Source organism: Spea bombifrons, chromosome 3, assembly GCF_027358695.1.
Source record: "Spea bombifrons isolate aSpeBom1 chromosome 3, aSpeBom1.2.pri, whole genome shotgun sequence".
NCBI lineage: Eukaryota > Metazoa > Chordata > Amphibia > Anura > Pelobatidae > Spea > Spea bombifrons.
Window position 1 is genome coordinate 120,421,674 of NC_071089.1, and position 22,381 is coordinate 120,444,054.

The 22,381-nt window shown below is 40.2% G+C and overlaps 12 non-coding genes across 12 annotated transcripts; 1 reads left to right on the top strand and 11 right to left on the bottom strand.

Annotated features, from left to right (window-relative positions):
* Positions 1 to 143: 143 nt before the first annotated feature.
* Positions 144 to 217, bottom strand: TRNAN-GUU (transfer RNA asparagine (anticodon GUU)). The gene has a single exon. It is a non-coding gene; the product is annotated as a tRNA-Asn (tRNA).
* Positions 218 to 1,633: 1,416 nt separating this feature from the next.
* On the top strand, positions 1,634 to 1,705 carry TRNAT-CGU (transfer RNA threonine (anticodon CGU)). Its single transcript has one exon. It is a non-coding gene; the product is annotated as a tRNA-Thr (tRNA).
* Positions 1,706 to 2,313: 608 nt separating this feature from the next.
* TRNAN-GUU (transfer RNA asparagine (anticodon GUU)) lies at positions 2,314 to 2,387 on the bottom strand. The gene has a single exon. It is a non-coding gene; the product is annotated as a tRNA-Asn (tRNA).
* Positions 2,388 to 3,561: 1,174 nt separating this feature from the next.
* On the bottom strand, positions 3,562 to 3,635 carry TRNAN-GUU (transfer RNA asparagine (anticodon GUU)). The gene has a single exon. It is a non-coding gene; the product is annotated as a tRNA-Asn (tRNA).
* A 2,423-nt stretch (positions 3,636 to 6,058) lies between these two features.
* TRNAN-GUU (transfer RNA asparagine (anticodon GUU)) lies at positions 6,059 to 6,132 on the bottom strand. Its single transcript has one exon. It is a non-coding gene; the product is annotated as a tRNA-Asn (tRNA).
* A 1,174-nt stretch (positions 6,133 to 7,306) lies between these two features.
* TRNAN-GUU (transfer RNA asparagine (anticodon GUU)) lies at positions 7,307 to 7,380 on the bottom strand. Its single transcript has one exon. It is a non-coding gene; the product is annotated as a tRNA-Asn (tRNA).
* A 1,174-nt stretch (positions 7,381 to 8,554) lies between these two features.
* TRNAN-GUU (transfer RNA asparagine (anticodon GUU)) lies at positions 8,555 to 8,628 on the bottom strand. The gene has a single exon. It is a non-coding gene; the product is annotated as a tRNA-Asn (tRNA).
* A 1,177-nt stretch (positions 8,629 to 9,805) lies between these two features.
* Positions 9,806 to 9,879, bottom strand: TRNAN-GUU (transfer RNA asparagine (anticodon GUU)). Its single transcript has one exon. It is a non-coding gene; the product is annotated as a tRNA-Asn (tRNA).
* A 1,175-nt stretch (positions 9,880 to 11,054) lies between these two features.
* On the bottom strand, positions 11,055 to 11,128 carry TRNAN-GUU (transfer RNA asparagine (anticodon GUU)). The gene has a single exon. It is a non-coding gene; the product is annotated as a tRNA-Asn (tRNA).
* A 7,407-nt stretch (positions 11,129 to 18,535) lies between these two features.
* On the bottom strand, positions 18,536 to 18,609 carry TRNAN-GUU (transfer RNA asparagine (anticodon GUU)). The gene has a single exon. It is a non-coding gene; the product is annotated as a tRNA-Asn (tRNA).
* Positions 18,610 to 19,781: 1,172 nt separating this feature from the next.
* On the bottom strand, positions 19,782 to 19,855 carry TRNAN-GUU (transfer RNA asparagine (anticodon GUU)). The gene has a single exon. It is a non-coding gene; the product is annotated as a tRNA-Asn (tRNA).
* Positions 19,856 to 20,211: 356 nt separating this feature from the next.
* TRNAN-GUU (transfer RNA asparagine (anticodon GUU)) lies at positions 20,212 to 20,285 on the bottom strand. The gene has a single exon. It is a non-coding gene; the product is annotated as a tRNA-Asn (tRNA).
* Between the last annotated feature and the right edge of the window lie 2,096 nt (positions 20,286 to 22,381).

Genomic DNA, 22,381 nt, shown 5'->3' on the forward strand with positions numbered 1-22,381 from the left:
GTCTGGAAAATAACTTTCCACAAGTGGAATAAGAAGATTTAGCTTAATGTTGGAAAGCTTTAAGGATTTTGCATTTCTGTCTTTCAATGTAATCATTGGTGTTGCAAACACAGGAATGAAAGTTTTCAGGAAAACATCCCACTCGTCCCTGGGTGGGCTTGAACCACCAACCTTTCGGTTAACAGCCGAACGCGCTAACCGATTGCGCCACAGAGACAACCACTTGTGACTGTTTTCAGAGAAGCAGTGAGGATTATGACTTTAAACCTTCAGCATTCCAGAGGGCTTAGTGACCATAGCAGAAGAATTGACAGTTGTATCTCAACTGTTTATACATTATTTCATGATGGTGAGAACTTGTACTCCTAAATTGTCTTTACGAATCTTGAAGAAGAGATTTGGAAAAAAAAGTCAGATATTCATGGTTTTTTATCATTTGGGAAGAAAGTGGCAAAAAGTTGGCCCTTTCGAAGCTTGAAGAAGAGATTTGGAGAAAAAAAAGTCAGGAATTAATGTGTTTTATCATTTGTGAAGAAAGCACCGTGAAAAGCAGAGTGGCGCAGCGGAAGCGTGCTGGGCCCATAACCCAGAGGTCGATGGATTGAAACCATCCTCTGCTAGATGTCATTTTTACATAGGGTTAATAACTTCTGTCATTGATGATATTGCATTAAAACAGCATTCTCCCCTCGAACAAACCACTATACTAAAAGCAGAGTGGCGCAGCGGAAGCGTGCTGGGCCCATAACCCAGAAGTCGATGGATCGAAACCATCCTCTGCTAATTTTGTTTTTATAATGTCACTTTTCTGTTTAAGCACAACTGGCGTTGCATAAGATTAATTGGCACGTAGGGTTAACAACTTGTGTCATTTATGATATTGTATGAAAACGGCATTCTCCCCTTGCCAGCCACTATTTTGGTAACGGCTGCCCGAATTATTAACAACATGTAGTATTGTAGACGTGGCCTAAGTTAAAAAACAAAAAATTAATAATAATAATCTAAGCATTCCAAAATTGGCACTATGCCAAGAAGTTTTTCCTGTGTTTTTTCATGGAAGGATTGGCATGCTTTGTCTGGAAAATAACTTTCCACAAGTGGAATAAGAAGATTTAGCTTAATGTTGGAAAGCTTTAAGGATTTTGCATTTCTGTCTTTCAATGTAATCATAAAGTCATTGGTGTTGCAAACACAGGAATGAAAGTTTTCAGGAAAACATCCCACTCGTCCCTGGGTGGGCTTGAACCACCAACCTTTCGGTTAACAGCCGAACACGCTAACCGATTGCGCCACAGAGACAACCACTTGTGACTGTTTTCAGAGAAGCAGTGAGGATTATGACTGTAAACCTTCAGCATTCCAGAGGGCTTAGTGACCATAGCAGAAGAATTGACAGTTGTATCTCAACTGTTTATACATTATTTCATGATGGTGAGAACTTGTACTCCTAAATTGTCTTTACGAATCTTGAAGAAGAGATTTGGAAAAAAAAGTCAGATATTCATGGTTTTTTATCATTTGGGAAGAAAGTGGCAAAAAGTTGGCACTTTCGAAGCTTGAAGAAGAGATTTGGAGAAAAAAATGTCAGGAATTAATGTGTTTTATCATTTGTGAAGAAAGCACCATGAAAAGCAGAGTGGCGCAGCGGAAGCGTGCTGGGCCCGTAACCCAGAGGTCGATGGATCGAAACCATCCTCTGCTAGATGTCGTTTCTACATAGGGTTAATAACTTCTGTCATTGATGATATTGCATTAAAACAGCATTCTCCCCTCGGACAAACCACTATATGAAAAGCAGAGTGGCGCAGCGGAAGCGTGCTGGGCCCATAACCCAGAGGTCGATGGATCGAAACCATCCTCTGCTGATTTTGTTTTTATAATGTCACTTTTCTGTTTAAGCACAACTGGCGTTGCATAAGATTAATTGGCACGTAGGGTTAACAACTTGTGTCATTTATGATATTGTATGAAAACGGCATTCTCCCCTTGCCAGCCACTATTTTGGTAACGGCTGCCCGAATTATTAACAACATGTAGTATTGTAGACGTGGCCTAAGTTAAAAAACAAAAAATGAATAATAATAATCTAAGCATTCCAAAATTGGCACTATGCCAAGAAGTTTTTCATGTGTTTTTTCATGGAAGGATTGGCATGCTTTGTCTGGAAAATAACTTTCCACAAGTGGAATAAGAAGATTTAGCTTAATGTTGGAAAGCTTTAAGGATTTTGCATTTCTGTCTTTCAATGTAATCATTAGGTCATTGGTGTTGCAAACACAGGAATGAAAGTTTTCAGGAAAACATTCCACTCGTCCCTGGGTGGGCTTGAACCACCAACCTTTCGGTTAACAGCCGAACGCGCTAACCGATTGCGCCACAGAGACAACCACTTGTGACCCATTTCAGAGAAGCAGTGAGGATTATGACTTTAAACCTTCAGCATTCCAGAGGGCTTAGTGACCATAGCAGAAGAATTGACAGTTGTATCTCAACTGTTTATACATTATTTCATGATGGTGAGAACTTGTACTCCTAAATTGTCTTTACGAATCTTGAAGAAGAGATTTGGAAAAAAAAGTCAGATATTCATGGTTTTTTATCATTTGGGAAGAAAGTGGCAAAAAGTTGGCACTTTCGAAGCTTGAAGAAGAGATTTGGAGAAAAAAAAGTCAGGAATTAATGTGTTTTATCATTTGTGAAGAAAACACCATGAAAAGCAGAGTGGCGCAGCGGAAGCGTGCTGGGCCCATAACCCAGAGGTCGATGGATCGAAACCATCCTCTGCTAGATGTCGTTTTTACATAGGGTTAATAACTTCTGTCATTGATGATATTGCATTAACAATGGACAAACAGCTCGGACAAACAGCTTTACAGAAAGCAGAGTGGCGCAGCGGAAGCGTGCTGTGCCCATAACCCAGAGGTCGATGGATCGAAACCATCCTCTGCTAGATGTCATTTTTACATAGGGTTAATAACTTCTGTCATTGATGATATTGCATTAAAACAGCATTCTCCCCTCGGACAAAACACTATAAGAAAAGCAGAGTGGCGCAGCGGAAGCGTGCTGGGCCCATAACCCAGAGGTCGATGGATCGAAACCATCCTCTGCTAATTTTGTTTTTATAATGTCACTTTTCTGTTTAAGCACAACTGGAGTTGCATAAGATTAATTGGCACGTAGGGTTAACAACTTGTGTCATTTATGATATTGTATGAAAACGGCATTCTCCCCTTGCCAGCCACTATTTTGGTAACGGCTGCCCGAATTATTAACAACATGTAGTATTGTAGACGTGGCCTAAGTTAAAAAACAAAAAATTAATAATAATAATCTAAGCATTCCAAAATAGGCACTATGCCAAGAAGTTTTTCATGTGTTTTTTCATGGAAGGATTGGCATGCTTTGTCTGGAAAATAACTTTCCACAAGTGGAATAAGAAGATTTAGCTTAATGTTGGAAAGCTTTAAGGATTTTGCATTTCTGTCTTTCAATGTAATCATTAGCTCATTTGTGTTGCAAACACAGGAATGAAAGTTTTCAGGAAAACATCCCGCTCGTCCCTGGGTGGGCTTGAACCACCAACCTTTCGGTTAACAGCCGAACGCGCTAACCGATTGCGCCACAGAGACAACCACTTGTGACTGTTTTCAGAGAAGCAGTGAGGATTATGACTTTAAACCTTCAGCATTCCAGAGGGCTTAGTGACCATAGCAGAAGAATTGACAGTTGTATCTCAACTGTTTATACATTATTTCATGATGGTGAGAACTTGTACTCCTAAATTGTCTTTACGAATCTTGAAGAAGAGATTTGGAAAAAAAAGTCAGATATTCATGGTTTTTTATCATTTGGGAAGAAAGTGGCAAAAAGTTGGCACTTTCGAAGCTTGAAGAAGAGATTTGGAGAAAAAAAAGTCAGGAATTAATGTGTTTTATCATTTGTGAAGAAAGCACCATGAAAAGCAGAGTGGCGCAGTGGAAGCGTGCTGGGCCCATAACCCAGAGGTCGATGGATCGAAACCATCCTCTGCTAGATGTCGTTTTTACATAGGGTTAATAACTTCTGTCATTGATGATATTGCATTAAAACAGCATTCTCCCCTCGGACAAACAGCTTTACAGAAAGCAGAGTGGCGCAGCGGAAGCGTGCTGGGCCCATAACCCAGAGGTCAATGGATCGAAACCATCCTCTGCTAGATGTCATTTTTACATAGGGTTAATAACTTCTGTCATTGATGATATTGCATTAAAACAGCATTCTCCCCTCGGACAAACCACTATAAGAAAAGCAGAGTGGCGCAGCGGAAGCGTGCTGGGCCCATAACCCAGAGGTCGATGGATCGAAACCATCCTCTGCTAATTTTGTTTTTATAATGTCACTTTTCTGTTTAAGCACAACTGGCGTTGCATAAGATTAATTGGCACGTAGGGTTAACAACTTGTGTCATTTATGATATTGTATGAAAACAGCATTCTCCCCTTGCCAGCCACTATTTTGGTAACGGCTGCCCGAATTATTAACAACATGTAGTATTGTAGACGTGGCCTAAGTTAAAAAACAAAAAATTAATAATAATAATCTAAGCATTCCAAAATAGGCACTATGCCAAGAAGTTTTTCATGTGTTTTTTCATGGAAGGATTGGCATGCTTTGTCTGGAAAATAACTTTCCACAAGTGGAATAAGAAGATTTAGCTTAATGTTGGAAAGCTTTAAGGATTTTGCATTTCTGTCTTTCAATGTAATCATTAGCTCATTGGTGTTGCAAACACAGGAATGAAAGTTTTCAGGAAAACATCCCACTCGTCCCTGGGTGGGCTTGAACCACCAACCTTTCGGTTAACAGCCGAACACGCTAACCGATTGCGCCACAGAGACAACCACTTGTGACCCATTTCAGAGAAGCAGTGAGGATTATGACTTTAAACCTTCAGCATTCCAGAGGGCTTAGTGACCATAGCAGAAGAATTGACAGTTGTATCTCAACTGTTTATACATTATTTCATGATGGTGAGAACTTGTACTCCTAAATTGTCTTTACGAATCTTGAAGAAGAGATTTGGAAAAAAAAGTCAGATATTCATGGTTTTTTATCATTTGGGAAGAAAGTGGCAAAAAGTTGGCACTTTCGAAGCTTGAAGAAGAGATTTGGAGAAAAAAAAGTCAGGAATTAATGTGTTTTATCATTTGTGAAAAAAGCACCATGAAAAGCAGAGTGGCGCAGCGGAAGCGTGCTGGGCCCATAACCCAGAGGTCGATGGATCGAAACCATCCTCTGCTAGATGTCGTTTCTACATAGGGTTAATAACTTCTGTCATTGATGATATTGCATTAAAACAGCATTCTCCCCTCGGACAAACAGCTTTACAGAAAGCAGAGTGGCGCAGCGGAAGCGTGCTGGGCCCATAACCCAGAGGTCAATGGATCGAAACCATCCTCTGCTAGATGTCATTTTTACATAGGGTTAATAACTTCTGTCATTGATGATATTGCATTAAAACAGCATTCTCCCCTCGGACAAACCACTATAAGAAAAGCAGAGTGGCGCAGCGGAAGCGTGCTGGGCCCATAACCCAGAGGTCGATGGATCGAAACCATCCTCTGCTAGTTTTGTTTTTATAATGTCACTTTTCTGTTTAAGCACAACTGGCGTTGCATAAGATTAATTGGCACGTAGGGTTAACAACTTGTGTCATTTATGATATTGTATGAAAACGGCATTCTCCCCTTGCCAGCCACTATTTTGGTAACGGCTGCCCGAATTATTAACAACATGTAGTATTGTAGACGTGGCCTAAGTTAAAAAAACAAAAAATTAATAATAATAATCTAAGCATTCCAAAATTGGCACTATGCCAAGAAGTTTTTCATGTGTTTTTTCATGGAAGGATTGGCATGCTTTGTCTGGAAAATAACTTTCCACAAGTGGAATAAGAAGATTTGGCTTAATGTTGGAAAGCTTTAAGAATTTTGCATTTCTGTCTTTCAATGTAATCATTAGCTCATTTGTGTTGCAAACACAGGAATGAAAGTTTTCAGGAAAACATTCCACTCGTCCCTGGGTGGGCTTGAACCACCAACCTTTCGGTTAACAGCCGAACGCGCTAACCGATTGCGCCACAGAGACAACCACTTGTGACTGTTTTCAGAGAAGCAGTGAGGATTATGACTTTAAACCTTCAGCATTCCAGAGGGCTTAGTGACCATAGCAGAAGAATTGACAGTTGTATCTCAACTGTTTATACATTATTTCATGATGGTGAGAACTTGTACTCCTAAATTGTCTTTACGAATCTTGAAGAAGAGGTTTGGAAAAAAAAGTCAGATATTCATGTTTTTTTATCATTTGGGAAGAAAGTGGCAAAAAGTTGGCACTTTCGAAGCTTGAAGAAGAGATTTGGAGAAAAAAAAGTCAGGAATTAATGTGTTTTATCATTTGTGAAGAAAGCACCATGAAAAGCAGAGTGGCGCAGCGGAAGCGTGCTGGGCCCATAACCCAGAGGTCGATGGATTGAAACCATCTTCTGCTAGATGTCGTTTTTACATAGGGTTAATAACTTCTGTCATTGATGATATTGCATTAAAACAGCATTCTCCCCTCGGACAAACAGCTTTACAGAAAGCAGAGTGGCGCAGCGGAAGCGTGCTGGGCCCATAACCCAGAGGTCGATGGATCGAAACCATCCTCTGCTAGATGTCATTTTACATAGGGTTAATAACTTCTGTCATTGATGATATTGCATTAAAACAGCATTCTCCCCTCGGACAAACCACTGTAAGAAAAGCAGAGTGGCGCAGCGGAAGCGTGCTGGGCCCATAACCCAGAGGTCGATGGATCGAAACCATCCTCTGCTAGTTTTGTTTTTATAATGTCACTTTTCTGTTTAAGCACAACTGGCGTTGCATAAGATTAATTGGCACGTAGGGTTAACAACTTGTGTCATTTATGATATTGTATGAAAACGGCATTCTCCCCTTGCCAGCCACTATTTTGGTAACGGCTGCCCGAATTATTAACAACATGTAGTATTGTAGACGTGGCCTAAGTTAAAAAAACAAAAAATTAATAATAATAATCTAAGCATTCCAAAATAGGCACTATGCCAAGAAGTTTTTCATGTGTTTTTTCATGGAAGGATTGGCATGCTTTGTCTGGAAAATAACTTTCCACAAGTGGAATAAGAAGATTTGGCTTACTGTTGGAAAGCTTTAAGAATTTTGCATTTCTGTCTTTCAATGTAATCATTAGCTCATTGGTGTTGCAAACACAGGAATGAAAGTTTTCAGGAAAACATTCCACTCGTCCCTGGGTGGGCTTGAACCACCAACCTTTCGGTTAACAGCCGAACGCGCTAACCGATTGCGCCACAGAGACAACCACTTGTGACTGTATTCAGAGAAGCAGTGAGGATTATGACTTTAAACCTTCAGCATTCCAGAGGGCTTAGTGACCATAGCAGAAGAATTGACAGTTGTATCTCAACTGTTTATACATTATTTCATGATGGTGAGAACTTGTACTCCTAAATTGTCTTTACGAATCTTGAAGAAGAGATTTGGAAAAAAAAGTCAGATATTCATGGTTTTTTATCATTTGGGAAGAAAGTGGCAAAAAGTTGGCACTTTCGAAGCTTGAAGAAGAGATTTGGAGAAAAAAAAGTCAGGAATTAATGTGTTTTATCATTTGTGAAGAAATCACCATGAAAAGCAGAGTGGCGCAGCGGAAGCGTGCTGGGCCCATAACCCAGAGGTCGATGGATTGAAACCATCCTCTGCTAGATGTCGTTTTTACATAGGGTTAATAACTTCTGTCATTGATGATATTGCATTAAAACAGCATTCTCCCCTCGGACAAACAGCATTACAGAAAGCAGAGTGGCGCAGCGGAAGCGTGCTGGGCCCATAACCCAGAGGTCGATGGATCGAAACCATCCTCTGCTAGATGTCATTTTTACATAGGGTTAATAACTTCTGTCATTGATGATATTGCATTAAAACAGCATTCTCCCCTCGGACAAACCACTATACTAAAAGCAGAGTGGCGCAGCGGAAGTGTGCTGGGCCCATAACCGAGAGGTCGATGGATCGAAACCATCCTCTGCTAATTTTGTTTTTATAATGTCACTTTTCTGTTTAAGCACAACTGGCGTTGCATAAGATTAATTGGCACGTAGGGTTAACAACTTGTGTCATTTATGATATTGTATGAAAACGGCATTCTCCCCTTGCCAGCCACTATTTTGGTAACGGCTGCCCGAATTATTAACAACATGTAGTATTGTAGACGTGGCCTAAGTTAAAAAACAAAAAATTAATAATAATAATCTAAGCATTCCAAAATTGGCACTATGCCAAGAAGTTTTTCCTGTGTTTTTTCATGGAAGGATTGGCATGCTTTGTCTGGAAAATAACTTTCCACAAGTGGAATAAGAAGATTTAGCTTAATGTTGGAAAGCTTTAAGGATTTTGCATTTCTGTCTTTCAATGTAATCATTAGGTCATTGGTGTTGCAAACACAGGAATGAAAGTTTTCAGGAAAACATCCCACTCGTCCCTGGGTGGGCTTGAACCACCAACCTTTCGGTTAACAGCCGAACGCGCTAACCGATTGCGCCACAGAGACAACCACATGTGACTACTCTTTTCAGAGAAGCAGTGAGGATTATGACTTTAAACCTTCAGCATTCCAGAGGGCTTAGTGACCATAGCAGAAGAATTGACAGTTGTATCTCAACTGTTTCTACATTATTTCATGATGGTGAGAACTTGTACTCCTAAATTGTCTTTACGAATCTTGAAGAAGAGATTTGGAAAAAAAAGTCAGATATTCATGGTTTTTTATCATTTGGGAAGAAAGTGGCAAAAAGTTGGCACTTTCGAAGCTTGAAGAAGAGATTTGGAGAAAAAAAAGTCAGGAATTAATGTGTTTTATCATTTGTGAAGAAAGCACCATGAAAAGCAGAGTGGCGCAGCGGAAGCGTGCTGGGCCCATAACCCAGAGGTCAATGGATTGAAACCATCCTCTGCTAGATGTCATTTTTACATAGGGTTAATAACTTCTGTCATTGATGATATTGCATGAAAACAGCATTCTCCCCTCGGACAAACAGCTTTACAGAAAGCAGAGTGGCGCAGCGGAAGCGTGCTGGGCCCATAACCCAGAGGTCGATGGATCGAAACCATCCTCTGCTAGATGTCATTTTTACATAGGGTTAATAACTTCTGTCATTGATGATATTGCATTAAAACAGCATTCTCCCCTCGGACCAACCACGGTATGAAAAGCAGAGTGGCGCAGCGGAAGCGTGCTGGGCCCATAACCCAGAGGTCGATGGATCGAAACCATCCTCTGCTAATTTTGTTTTTATAATGTCACTTTTCTGTTTAAGCACAACTGGCGTTGCATAAGATTAATTGGCACGTAGGGTTAACAACTTGTGTCATTTATGATATTGTATGAAAACGGCATTCTCCCCTTGCCAGCCACTATTTTGGTAACGGCTGCCCGAATTATTAACAACATGTAGTATTGTAGACGTGGCCTAAGTTAAAAAACAAAAAATTAATAATAATAATCTAAGCATTCCAAAATTGGCACTATGCCAAGAAGTTTTTCCTGTGTTTTTTCATGGAAGGATTGGCATGCTTTGTCTGGAAAATAACTTTCCACAAGTGGAATAAGAAGATTTAGCTTAATGTTGGAAAGCTTTAAGGATTTTGCATTTCTGTCTTTCAATGTAATCATTAGGTCATTGGTGTTGCAAACACAGGAATGAAAGTTTTCAGGAAAACATCCCACTCGTCCCTGGGTGGGCTTGAACCACCAACCTTTCGGTTAACAGCCGAACGCGCTAACCGATTGCGCCACAGAGACAACCACTTGTGACTGTTTTCAGAGAAGCAGTGAGGATTATGACTTTAAACCTTCAGCATTCCAGAGGGCTTAGTGACCATAGCAGAAGAATTGACAGTTGTATCTCAACTGTTTATACATTATTTCATGATGGTGAGAACTTGTACTCCTAAATTGTCTTTACGAATCTTGAAGAAGAGATTTGGAAAAAAAAGTCAGATATTCATGGTTTTTTATCATTTGGGAAGAAAGTGGCAAAAAGTTGGCACTTTTGAAGCTTGAAGAAGAGATTTGGAGAAAAAAAAGTCAGGAATTAATGTGTTTTATCATTTGTGAAGAAAGCACCATGAAAAGCAGAGTGGCGCAGCGGAAGCGTGCTGGGCCCATAACCCAGAGGTCGATGGATCGAAACCATCCTCTGCTAGATGTCGTTTCTACATAGGGTTAATAACTTCTGTCATTGATGATATTGCATGAAAACAGCATTCTCCCCTCGGACAAACAGCTTTACAGAAAACAGAGTGGCGCAGCGGAAGCGTGCTGGGCCCATAACCCAGAGGTCAATGGATCGAAACCATCCTCTGCTAGATGTCATTTTTACATAGGGTTAATAACTTCTGTCATTGATGATATTGCATTAAAACAGCATTCTCCCCTCGGACAAACCACTATAAGAAAAGCAGAGTGGCGCAGCGGAAGCGTGCTGGGCCCATAACCCAGAGGTCGATGGATCGAAACCATCCTCTGCTAGTTTTGTTTTTATAATGTCACTTTTCTGTTTAAGCACAACTGGCGTTGCATAAGATTAATTGGCACGTAGGGTTAACAACTTGTGTCATTTATGATATTGTATGAAAACGGCATTCTCCCCTTGCCAGCCACTATTTTGGTAACGGCTGCCCGAATTATTAACAACATGTAGTATTGTAGACGTGGCCTAAGTTAAAAAAACAAAAAATTAATAATAATAATCTAAGCATTCCAAAATAGGCACTATGCCAAGAAGTTTTTCATGTGTTTTTTCATGGAAGGATTGGCATGCTTTGTCTGGAAAATAACTTTCCACAAGTGGAATAAGAAGATTTGGCTTACTGTTGGAAAGCTTTAAGAATTTTGCATTTCTGTCTTTCAATGTAATCATTAGCTCATTTGTGTTGCAAACACAGGAATGAAAGTTTTCAGGAAAACATCCCACTCGTCCCTGGGTGGGCTTGAACCACCAACCTTTCGGTTAACAGCCGAACGCGCTAACCGATTGCGCCACAGAGACAACCACTTGTGACTGTTTTCAGAGAAGCAGTGAGGATTATGACTTTAAACCTTCAGCATTCCAGAGGGCTTAGTGACCATAGCAGAAGAATTGACAGTTGTATCTCAACTGTTTATACATTATTTCATGATGGTGAGAACTTGTACTCCTAAATTGTCTTTACGAATCTTGAAGAAGAGATTTGGAAAAAAAAGTCAGATATTCATGGTTTTTTATCATTTGGGAAGAAAGTGGCAAAAAGTTGGCCCTTTCGAAGCTTGAAGAAGAGATTTGGAGAAAAAAAAGTCAGGAATTAATGTGTTTTATCATTTGTGAAGAAAGCGCCATGAAAAGCAGAGTGGCGCAGCGGAAGCGTGCTGGGCCCATAACCCAGAGGTCGATGGATCGAAACCATCCTCTGCTAGATGTCGTTTTTACATAGGGTTAATAACTTCTGTCATTGATGATATTGCATTAAAACAGCATTCTCCCCTCGGACAAACAGCTTTACAGAAAGCAGAGTGGCGCAGCGGAAGCGTGCTGGGCCCATAACCCAGAGGTCGATGGATCGAAACCATCCTCTGCTAGATGTCATTTTTACATAGGGTTAATAACTTCTGTCATTGATGATATTGCATTAAAACAGCATTCTCCCCTCGGACAAAACACTATAAGAAAAGCAGAGTGGCGCAGCGGAAGCGTGCTGGGCCCATAACCCAAAGGTCGATGGATCGAAACCATCCTCTGCTAATTTTGTTTTTATAATGTCACTTTTCTGTTTAAGCACAACTGGAGTTGCATAAGATTAATTGGCACGTAGGGTTAACAACTTGTGTCATTTATGATATTGTATGAAAACGGCATTCTCCCCTTGCCAGCCACTATTTTGGTAACGGCTGCCCGAATTATTAACAACATGTAGTATTGTAGACGTGGCCTAAGTTAAAAAACAAAAAATTAATAATAATAATCTAAGCATTCCAAAATAGGCACTATGCCAAGAAGTTTTTCATGTGTTTTTTCATGGAAGGATTGGCATGCTTTGTCTGGAAAATAACTTTCCACAAGTGGAATAAGAAGATTTAGCTTAATGTTGGAAAGCTTTAAGGATTTTGCATTTCTGTCTTTCAATGTAATCATTAGCTCATTTGTGTTGCAAACACAGGAATGAAAGTTTTCAGGAAAACATCCCGCTCGTCCCTGGGTGGGCTTGAACCACCAACCTTTCGGTTAACAGCCGAACACGCTAACCGATTGCGCCACAGAGACAACCACTTGTGACTGTTTTCAGAGAAGCAGTGAGGATTATGACTTTAAACCTTCAGCATTCCAGAGGGCTTAGTGACCATAGCAGAAGAATTGACAGTTGTATCTCAACTGTTTATACATTATTTCATGATGGTGAGAACTTGTACTCCTAAATTGTCTTTACGAATCTTGAAGAAGAGATTTGGAAAAAAAAGTCAGATATTCATGGTTTTTTATCATTTGGGAAGAAAGTGGCAAAAAGTTGGCACTTTCGAAGCTTGAAGAAGAGATTTGGAGAAAAAAAAGTCAGGAATTAATGTGTTTTATCATTTGTGAAGAAAGCACCATGAAAAGCAGAGTGGCGCAGCGGAAGCGTGCTGGGCCCATAACTCAGAGGTCGATGGATCGAAACCATCCTCTGCTAGATGTCGTTTCTACATAGGGTTAATAACTTCTGTCATTGATGATATTGCATTAAAACAGCATTCTCCCCTCGGACAAAACACTATAAGAAAAGCAGAGTGGCGCAGCGGAAGCGTGCTGGGCCCATAACCCAGAGGTCGATGGATCGAAACCATCCTCTGCTAGATGTCATTTTTACATAGGGTTAATAACTTCTGTCATTGATGATATTGCATTAAAACAGCATTCTCCCCTCGGACAAACCACTATAAGAAAAGCAGAGTGGCGCAGCGGAAGCGTGCTGGGCCCATAACCCAGAGGTCGATGGATCGAAACCATCCTCTGCTAGTTTTGTTTTTATAATGTCACTTTTCTGTTTAAGCACAACTGGCGTTGCATAAGATTAATTGGCACGTAGGGTTAACAACTTGTGTCATTTATGATATTGTATGAAAACGGCATTCTCCCCTTGCCAGCCACTATTTTGGTAACGGCTGCCCGAATTATTAACAACATGTAGTATTGTAGACGTGGCCTAAGTTAAAAAAACAAAAAATTAATAATAATAATCTAAGCATTCCAAAATAGGCACTATGCCAAGAAGTTTTTCATGTGTTTTTTCATGGAAGGATTGGCATGCTTTGTCTGGAAAATAACTTTCCACAAGTGGAATAAGAAGATTTGGCTTAATGTTGGAAAGCTTTAAGGATTTTGCATTTCTGTCTTTCAATGTAATCATTAGCTCATTTGTGTTGCAAACACAGGAATGAAAGTTTTCAAGAAAACATCCCACTCGTCCCTGGGTGGGCTTGAACCACCAACCTTTCGGTTAACAGCCGAACGCGCTAACCGATTGCACCACAGAGACAACCACTTGTGACTGTTTTCAGAGAAGCAGTGAGGATTATGACTTTAAACCTTCAGCATTCCAGAGGGCTTAGTGACCATAGCAGAAGAATTGACAGTTGTATCTCAACTGTTTATACATTATTTCATGATGGTGAGAACTTGTACTCCTAAATTGTCTTTACGAATCTTGAAGAAGAGATTTGGAAAAAAAAGTCAGATATTCATGGTTTTTTATCATTTGGGAAGAAAGTGGCAAAAAGTTGGCACTTTCGAAGCTTGAAGAAGAGATTTGGAGAAAAAAAAGTCAGGAATTAATGTGTTTTATCATTTGTGAAGAAAGCACCATGAAAAGCAGAGTGGCGCAGCGGAAGCGTGCTGGGCCCATAACCCAGAGGTCGATGGATCGAAACCATCCTCTGCTAGATGTCGTTTTTACATAGGGTTAATAACTTCTGTCATTGATGATATTGCATTAAAACAGCATTCTCCCCTCGGACAAACAGCTTTACAGAAAGCAGAGTGGCGCAGCGGAAGCGTGCTGGGCCCATAACCCAGAGGTCGATGGATCGAAACCATCCTCTGCTAGATGTCATTTTTACATAGGGTTAATAACTTCTGTCATTGATGATATTGCATTAAAACAGCATTCTCCCCTCGGACAAAACACTATAAGAAAAGCAGAGTGGCGCAGCGGAAGCGTGCTGGGCCCATAACCCAGAGGTCGATGGATCGAAACCATCCTCTGCTAATTTTGTTTTTATAATGTCACTTTTCTGTTTAAGCACAACTGGAGTTGCATAAGATTAATTGGCACGTAGGGTTAACAACTTGTGTCATTTATGATATTGTATGAAAACGGCATTCTCCCCTTGCCAGCCACTATTTTGGTAACGGCTGCCCGAATTATTAACAACATGTAGTATTGTAGACGTGGCCTAAGTTAAAAAACAAAAAATTAATAATAATAATCTAAGCATTCCAAAATAGGCACTATGCCAAGAAGTTTTTCATGTGTTTTTTCATGGAAGGATTGGCATGCTTTGTCTGGAAAATAACTTTCCACAAGTGGAATAAGAAGATTTAGCTTAATGTTGGAAAGCTTTAAGGATTTTGCATTTCTGTCTTTCAATGTAATCATTAGCTCATTTGTGTTGCAAACACAGGAATGAAAGTTTTCAGGAAAACATCCCGCTCGTCCCTGGGTGGGCTTGAACCACCAACCTTTCGGTTAACAGCCGAACGCACTAACCGATTGCGCCACAGAGACAACCACTTGTGACTGTTTTCAGAGAAGCAGTGAGGATTATGACTTTAAACCTTCAGCATTCCAGAGGGCTTAGTGACCATAGCAGAAGAATTGACAGTTGTATCTCAACTGTTTATACATTATTTCATGATGGTGAGAACTTGTACTCCTAAATTGTCTTTACGAATCTTGAAGAAGAGATTTGGAAAAAAAAGTCAGATATTCATGGTTTTTTATCATTTGGGAAGAAAGTGGCAAAAAGTTGGCACTTTCGAAGCTTGAAGAAGAGATTTGGAGAAAAAAAAGTCAGGAATTAATGTGTTTTATCATTTGTGAAGAAAGCACCATGAAAAGCAGAGTGGCGCAGCGGAAGCGTGCTGGGCCCATAACCCAGAGGTCGATGGATTGAAACCATCCTCTGCTAGATGTTGTTTTTACATAGGGTTAATAACTTCTGTCATTGATGATATTGCATTAAAACAGCATTCTCCCCTCGGACAAACAGCTTTACAGAAAGCAGAGTGGCGCAGCGGAAGCGTGCTGGGCCCATAACCCAGAGGTCGATGGATCGAAACCATCCTCTGCTAGATGTCATTTTTACATAGGGTTAATAACTTCTGTCATTGATGATATTGCATTAAAACAGCATTCTCCCCTCGGACAAACCACTATAAGAAAAGCAGAGTGGCGCAGCGGAAGCGTGCTGGGCCCATAACCCAGAGGTCGATGGATCGAAACCATCCTCTGCTAATTTTGTTTTTATAATGTCACTTTTCTGTTTAAGCACAACTGGCGTTGCATAAGATTAATTGGCACGTAGGGTTAACAACTTGTGTCATTTATGATATTGTATGAAAACGGCATTCTCCCCTTGCCAGCCACTATTTTGGTAACGGCTGCCCGAATTATTAACAACATGTAGTATTGTAGACGTGGCCTAAGTTAAAAAACAAAAAATGAATAATAATAATCTAAGCATTCCAAAATAGGCACTATGCCAAGAAGTTTTTCATGTTTTTTCATGGAAGGATTGGCATGCTTTGTCTGGAAAATAACTTTCCACAAGTGGAATAAGAAGATTTAGCTTAATGTTGGAAAGCTTTATGGATTTTGCATTTCTGTCTTTCAATGTAATCATTAGCTCATTGGTGTTGCAAACACAGGAATGAAAGTTTTCAGGAAAACATCCCACTCGTCCCTGGGTGGGCTTGAACCACCAACCTTTCGGTTAACAGCCGAACATGCTAACCGATTGCGCCACAGAGACAACCACTTGTGGCTGTTTTCAGAGAAGCAGTGAGGATTATGACTTTAAACCTTCAGCATTCCAGAGGGCTTAGTGACCATAGCAGAAGAATTGACAGTTGTATCTCAACTGTTTATACATTATTTCATGATGGTGAGAACTTGTACTCCTAAATTGTCTTTACGAATCTTGAAGAAGAGATTTGGAAAAAAAAGTCAGATATTCATGGTTTTTTATCATTTGGGAAGAAAGTGGCAAAAAGTTGGCACTTTCGAAGCTTGAAGAAGAGATTTGGAGAAAAAAAAGTCAGGAATTAATGTGTTTTATCATTTGTGAAGAAAGCACCATGAAAAGCAGAGTGGCGCAGCGGAAGCGTGCTGGGCCTTTAACCCAGAGGTCGATGGATTGAAACCATCCTCTGCTAGATGTCGTTTTTACATAGGGTTAATAACTTCTGTCATTGATGATATTGCATTAAAACAGCATTCTCCCCTCGGACAAACAGCTTTACAGGAAGCAGAGTGGCGCAGCGGAAGCGTGCTGGGCCCATAACCCAGAGGTCGATGGATCGAAACCATCCTCTGTTAGATGTCATTTTTACATAGGGTTAATAACTTCTGTCATTGATGATATTGCATTAAAACAGCATTCTCCCCTCGGACAAACCACTATAAGAAAAGCAGAGTGGCGCAGCGGAAGCGTGCTGGGCCCATAACCCAGAGGTCGATGGATCGAAACCATCCTCTGCTAATTTTGTTTTTATAATGTCACTTTTCTGTTTAAGCACAACTGGCGTTGCATAAGATTAATTGGCACGTAGGGTTAACAACTTGTGTCATTTATGATATTGTATGAAAACGGCATTCTCCCCTTGCCAGCCACTATTTTGGTAACGGCTGCCCGAATTATTAACAACATGTAGTATTGTAGACGTGGCCTAAGTTAAAAAACAAAAAATTAATAATAATAATCTAAGCATTCCAAATTAGGCACTATGCCAAGAAGTTTTTCATGTTTTTTCATGGAAGGATTGGCATGCTTTGTCTGGAAAATAACTTTCCACAAGTGGAATAAGAAGATTTAGCTTAATGTTGGAAAGCTTTATGGATTTTGCATTTCTGTCTTTCAATGTAATCATTAGCTCATTGGTGTTGCAAACACAGGAATGAAAGTTTTCAGGAAAACAGCCCACTCGTCCCTGGGTGGGCTTGAACCACCAACCTTTCGGTTAACAGCCGAACGTGCTAACCGATTGCGCCACAGAGACAACCACTTGTGGCTGTTTTCAGAGAAGCAGTGAGGATTATGAATTTAAACCTTCAGCATTCCAGAGGGCTTAGTGACCATAGCAGAAGAATTGACAGTTGTATCTCAACTGTTTATACATTATTTCATGATGGTGAGAACTTGTACTCCTAAATTGTCTTTACGAATCTTGAAGAAGAGATTTGGAAAAAAAAGTCAGATATTCATGGTTTTTTATCATTTGGGAAGAAAGTGGCAAAAAGTTGGCACTTTCGAAGCTTGAAGAAGAGATTTGGAGAAAAAAAAGTCAGGAATTAATGTGTTTTATCATTTGTGAAGAAAGCACCATGAAAAGCAGAGTGGTGCAGTGGAAGCGTGCTGGGCCCATAACCCAGAGGTCGATGGATCGAAACCATCCTCTGCTAGATGTTGTTTTTACATAGGGTTAATAACTTCTGTCATTGATGATATTGCATTAAAACAGCATTCTCCCCTCGGACAAACAGCTTTACAAAAAGTAGAGTGGCGCAGCGGAAGCGTGCTGGTCCCATAACCCAGAGGTCGATGGATCGAAACCATCCTCTGCTAGATGTCATTTTTACATAGGGTTAATAACTTCTGTCATTGATGATATTGCATTAAAACAGCATTCTCCCCTCGGACAAACCACTATAAGAAAAGCCGAGTGGCGCAGCGGAAGCGTGCTGGGCCCATAACCCAGAGGTCGATGGATCGAAACCATCCTCTGCTAATTTTGTTTTTATAATGTCACTTTTCTGTTTAAGCACAACTGGCGTTGCATAAGATTAATTGGCACGTAGGGTTAACAACTTGTGTCATTTATGATATTGTATGAAAACGGCATTCTCCCCTTGCCAGCCACTATTTTGGTAACGGCTGCCCGAATTATTAACAACGTAGTATTGTAGACGTGGCCTAAGTTAAAAAACAAAAAATTAATAATAATAATCTAAGCATTCCAAAATAGGCACTATGCCAAGAAGTTTTTCATGTTTTTTCATGGAAGGATTGGCATGCTTTGTCTGGAAAATAACTTTCCACAAGTGGAATAAGAAGATTTAGCTTAATGTTGGAAAGCTTTAAGGATTTTGCATTTCTGTCTTTCAATGCAATCATTAGCTCATTGGTGTTGCAAACACAGGAATGAAAGTTTTCAGGAAAACATCCCACTCGTCCCTGGGTGGGCTTGAACCACCAACCTTTCGGTTAACAGCCGAACGCGCTAACCGATTGCGCCACAGAGACAACCACTTGTGACTGTTTTCAGAGAAGCAGTGAGGATTATGACTTTAAACCTTCAGCATTCCAGAGGGCTTAGTGACCATAGCAGAAGAATTGACAGTTGTATCTCAACTGTTTATACATTATTTCATGATGGTGAGAACTTGTACTCCTAAATTGTCTTTACGAATCTTGAAGAAGAGATTTGGAAAAAAAAGTCAGATATTCATGGTTTTTTATCATTTGGGAAGAAAGTGGCAAAAAGTTGGCACTTTCGAAGCTTGAAGAAGAGATTTGGAGAAAAAAAAGTCAGGAATTAATGTGTTTTATCATTTGTGAAAAAAGCACCATGAAAAGCAGAGTGGTGCAGCGGAAGCGTGCTGGCCCCATAACCCAGAGGTCGATGGATCGAAACCATCCTCTGCTAGATGTCGTTTTTACATAGGGTTAATAACTTCTGTCAATGATGATATTGCATTAAAACAGCATTCTCCCCTCGGACAAACAGCTTTACAGAAAGCAGAGTGGCGCAGCGGAAGCGTGCTGGGCCCATAACCCAGAGGTCGATGGATCGAAACCATCCTCTGCTAGATGTCATTTTTACATAGGGTTAATAACTTCTGTCATTGATGATATTGCATTAAAACAGCATGCTCCCCTCGGACAAACCACTATAAGAAAAGCAGAGTGGCGCAGCGGAAGCCTGCTGGGCCCATAACCCAGAGGTCGATGGATCGAAACCATCCTCTGCTAATTTTGTTTTTATAATGTCACTTTTCTGTTTAAGCACAACTGGCGTTGCATAAGATTAATTGGCACGTAGGGTTAACAACTTGTGTCATTTATGATATTGTATGAAAACGGCATTCTCCCCTTGCCAGCCACTATTTTGGTAACGGCTGCCCGAATTATTAACAACATGTAGTATTGTAGACGTGGCCTAAGTTAAAAAACAAAAAATTAATAATAATAATCTAAGCATTCCAAAATAGGTACTATGCCAAGAAGTTTTTCATGTTTTTTCATGGAAGGATTGGCATGCTTTGTCTGGAAAATAACTTTCCACAAGTGGAATAAGAAGATTTAGCTTAATGTTGGAAAGCTTTAAGGATTTTGCATTTCTGTCTTTCAATGTAATCATTAGCTCATTGGTGTTGCAAACACAGGAATGAAAGTTTTCAGGAAAACATCCCACTCGTCCCTGGGTGGGCTTGAACCACCAACCTTTCGGTTAACAGCCGAACGCGCTAACCGATTGCGCCACAGAGACAACCACTTGTGACTGTCTTCAGAGAAGCAGTGAGGATTATGACTTTAAACCTTCAGCATTCCAGAGGGCTTAGTGACCATAGCAGAAGAATTGACAGTTGTATCTCAACTGTTTATACATTATTTCATGATGGTGAGAACTTGTACTCCTAAATTGTCTTTACGAATCTTGAAGAAGAGATTTGGAAAAAAAAGTCAGATATTTTGTCTGGAAAATAACTTTCCACAAGTGGAATAAGAAGATTTGGCTTAATGTTGGAAAGCTCTAAGGATTTTGCATTTCTGTCTTTCAATGTAATCATTAGCTCATTTGTGTTGCAAACACAGGAATGAAAGTTTTCAGGAAAACATCCCACTCGTCCCTGGGTGGGCTTGAACCACCAACCTTTCGGTTAACAGCCGAACGCGCTAACCGATTGCGCCACAGAGACAACCACTTGTGACTGTTTTCAGAGAAGCAGTGAGGATTATGACTTTAAACCTTCAGCATTCCAGAGGGCTTAGTGACCATAGCAGAAGAATTGACAGTTGTATCTCAACTGTTTATACATTATTTCATGATGGTGAGAACTTGTACTCCTAAATTGTCTTTACGAATCTTGAAGAAGAGATTTGGAAAAAAAAGTCAGATATTCATGGTTTTTTATCATTTGGGAAGAAAGTGGCAAAAAGTTGGCACTTTCGAAGCTTGAAGAAGAGATTTGGAGAAAAAAAAGTCAGGAATTAATGTGTTTTATCATTTGTGAAGAAAGCACCATGAAAAGCAGAGTGGCGCAGCGGAAGCGTGCTGGGCCCATAACCCAGAGGTCGATGGATCGAAACCATCCTCTGCTAGATGTCGTTTTTACATAGGGTTAATAACTTCTGTCATTGATGATATTGCATTAAAACAGCATTCTCCCCTCGGACAAACAGCTTTACAGAAAGCAGAGTGGCGCAGCGGAAGCGTGCTGGGCCCATAACCCAGAGGTCGATGGATCGAAACCATCCTCTGCTAGATGTCATTTTTACATAGGGTTAATAACTTCTGTCATTGATGATATTGCATTAAAACAGCATGCTCCCCTCGGACAAACCACTATAAGAAAAGCAGAGTGGCGCAGCGGAAGCCTGCTGGGCCCATAACCCAGAGGTCGATGGATCGAAACCATCCTCTGCTAATTTTGTTTTTATAATGTCACTTTTCTGTTTAAGCACAACTGGCGTTGCATAAGATTAATTGGCACGTAGGGTTAACAACTTGTGTCATTTATGATATTGTATGAAAACGGCATTCTCCCCTTGCCAGCCACTATTTTGGTAACGGCTGCCCGAATTATTAACAACATGTAGTATTGTAGACGTGGCCTAAGTTACAAAACAAAAAATTAATAATAATAATCTAAGCATTCCAAAATTGGCACTATGCCAAGAAGTTTTTCCTGTGTTTTTTCATGGAAGGATTGGCATGCTTTGTCTGGAAAATAACTTTCCACAAGTGGAATAAGAAGATTTGGCTTAATGTTGGAAAGCTTTAAGGATTTTGCATTTCTGTCTTTCAATGTAATCATTAGGTCATTGGTGTTGCAAACACAGGAATGAAAGTTTACAGGAAAACATCCCACTCATCCCTGGGTGGGCTTGAACCACCAACCTTTCGGTTAACAGCCGAACGCGCTAACCGATTGCGCCACAGAGACAACCACTTGTGACTGTTTTCAGAGAAGCAGTGAGGATTATGACTTTAAACCTTCAGCATTCCAGAGGGCTTAGTGACCATAGCAGAAGAATTGACAGTTGTATCTCAACTGTTTATACATTATTTCATGATGGTGAGAACTTGTACTCCTAAATTGTCTTTACGAATCTTGAAGAAGAGATTTGGAAAAAAAAGTCAGATATTCATGGTTTTTTATCATTTGGGAAGAAAGTGGCAAAAAGTTGGCACTTTCGAAGCTTGAAGAAGAGATTTGGAGATAAAAAAGTCAGGAATTAATGTGTTTTATCATTTGTGAAAAAAACTCCATGAAAAGCAGAGTGGCGCAGCAGAAGCGTGCTGTACCCATACCCCAGAGGTTGATGGATCGAAACCATCCTCTGCTAGATGTCATTTTTACATAGGGTTAATAACTTCTGTCATTGATGATATTGCATGAAAACAGCATTCTCCCCTCGGACAAACCACAATAAGAAAAGCAGAGTGGCGCAGTGGAAGCGTGCTGGGCCCATAACCCAGAGGTCGATGGATCGAAACCATCCTCTGCTAATTTTGTTTTTATAATGTCACTTTTCTGTTTAAGCACAACTGGCGTTGCATAAGATTAATTGGCACGTAGGGTTAACAACTTGTGTCATTTATGATATTGTATGAAAACGGCATTCTCCCCTTGCCAGCCACTATTTTGGTAACGGCTGCCCGAATTAATAACAACATGTAGTATTGTAGACGTGGCCTAAGTTAAAAAACAAAAAATTAATAATAATAATCTAAGCATTCCAAAATAGGCACTATGCCAAGAAGTTTTTCATGTGTTTTTTCATGGAAGGA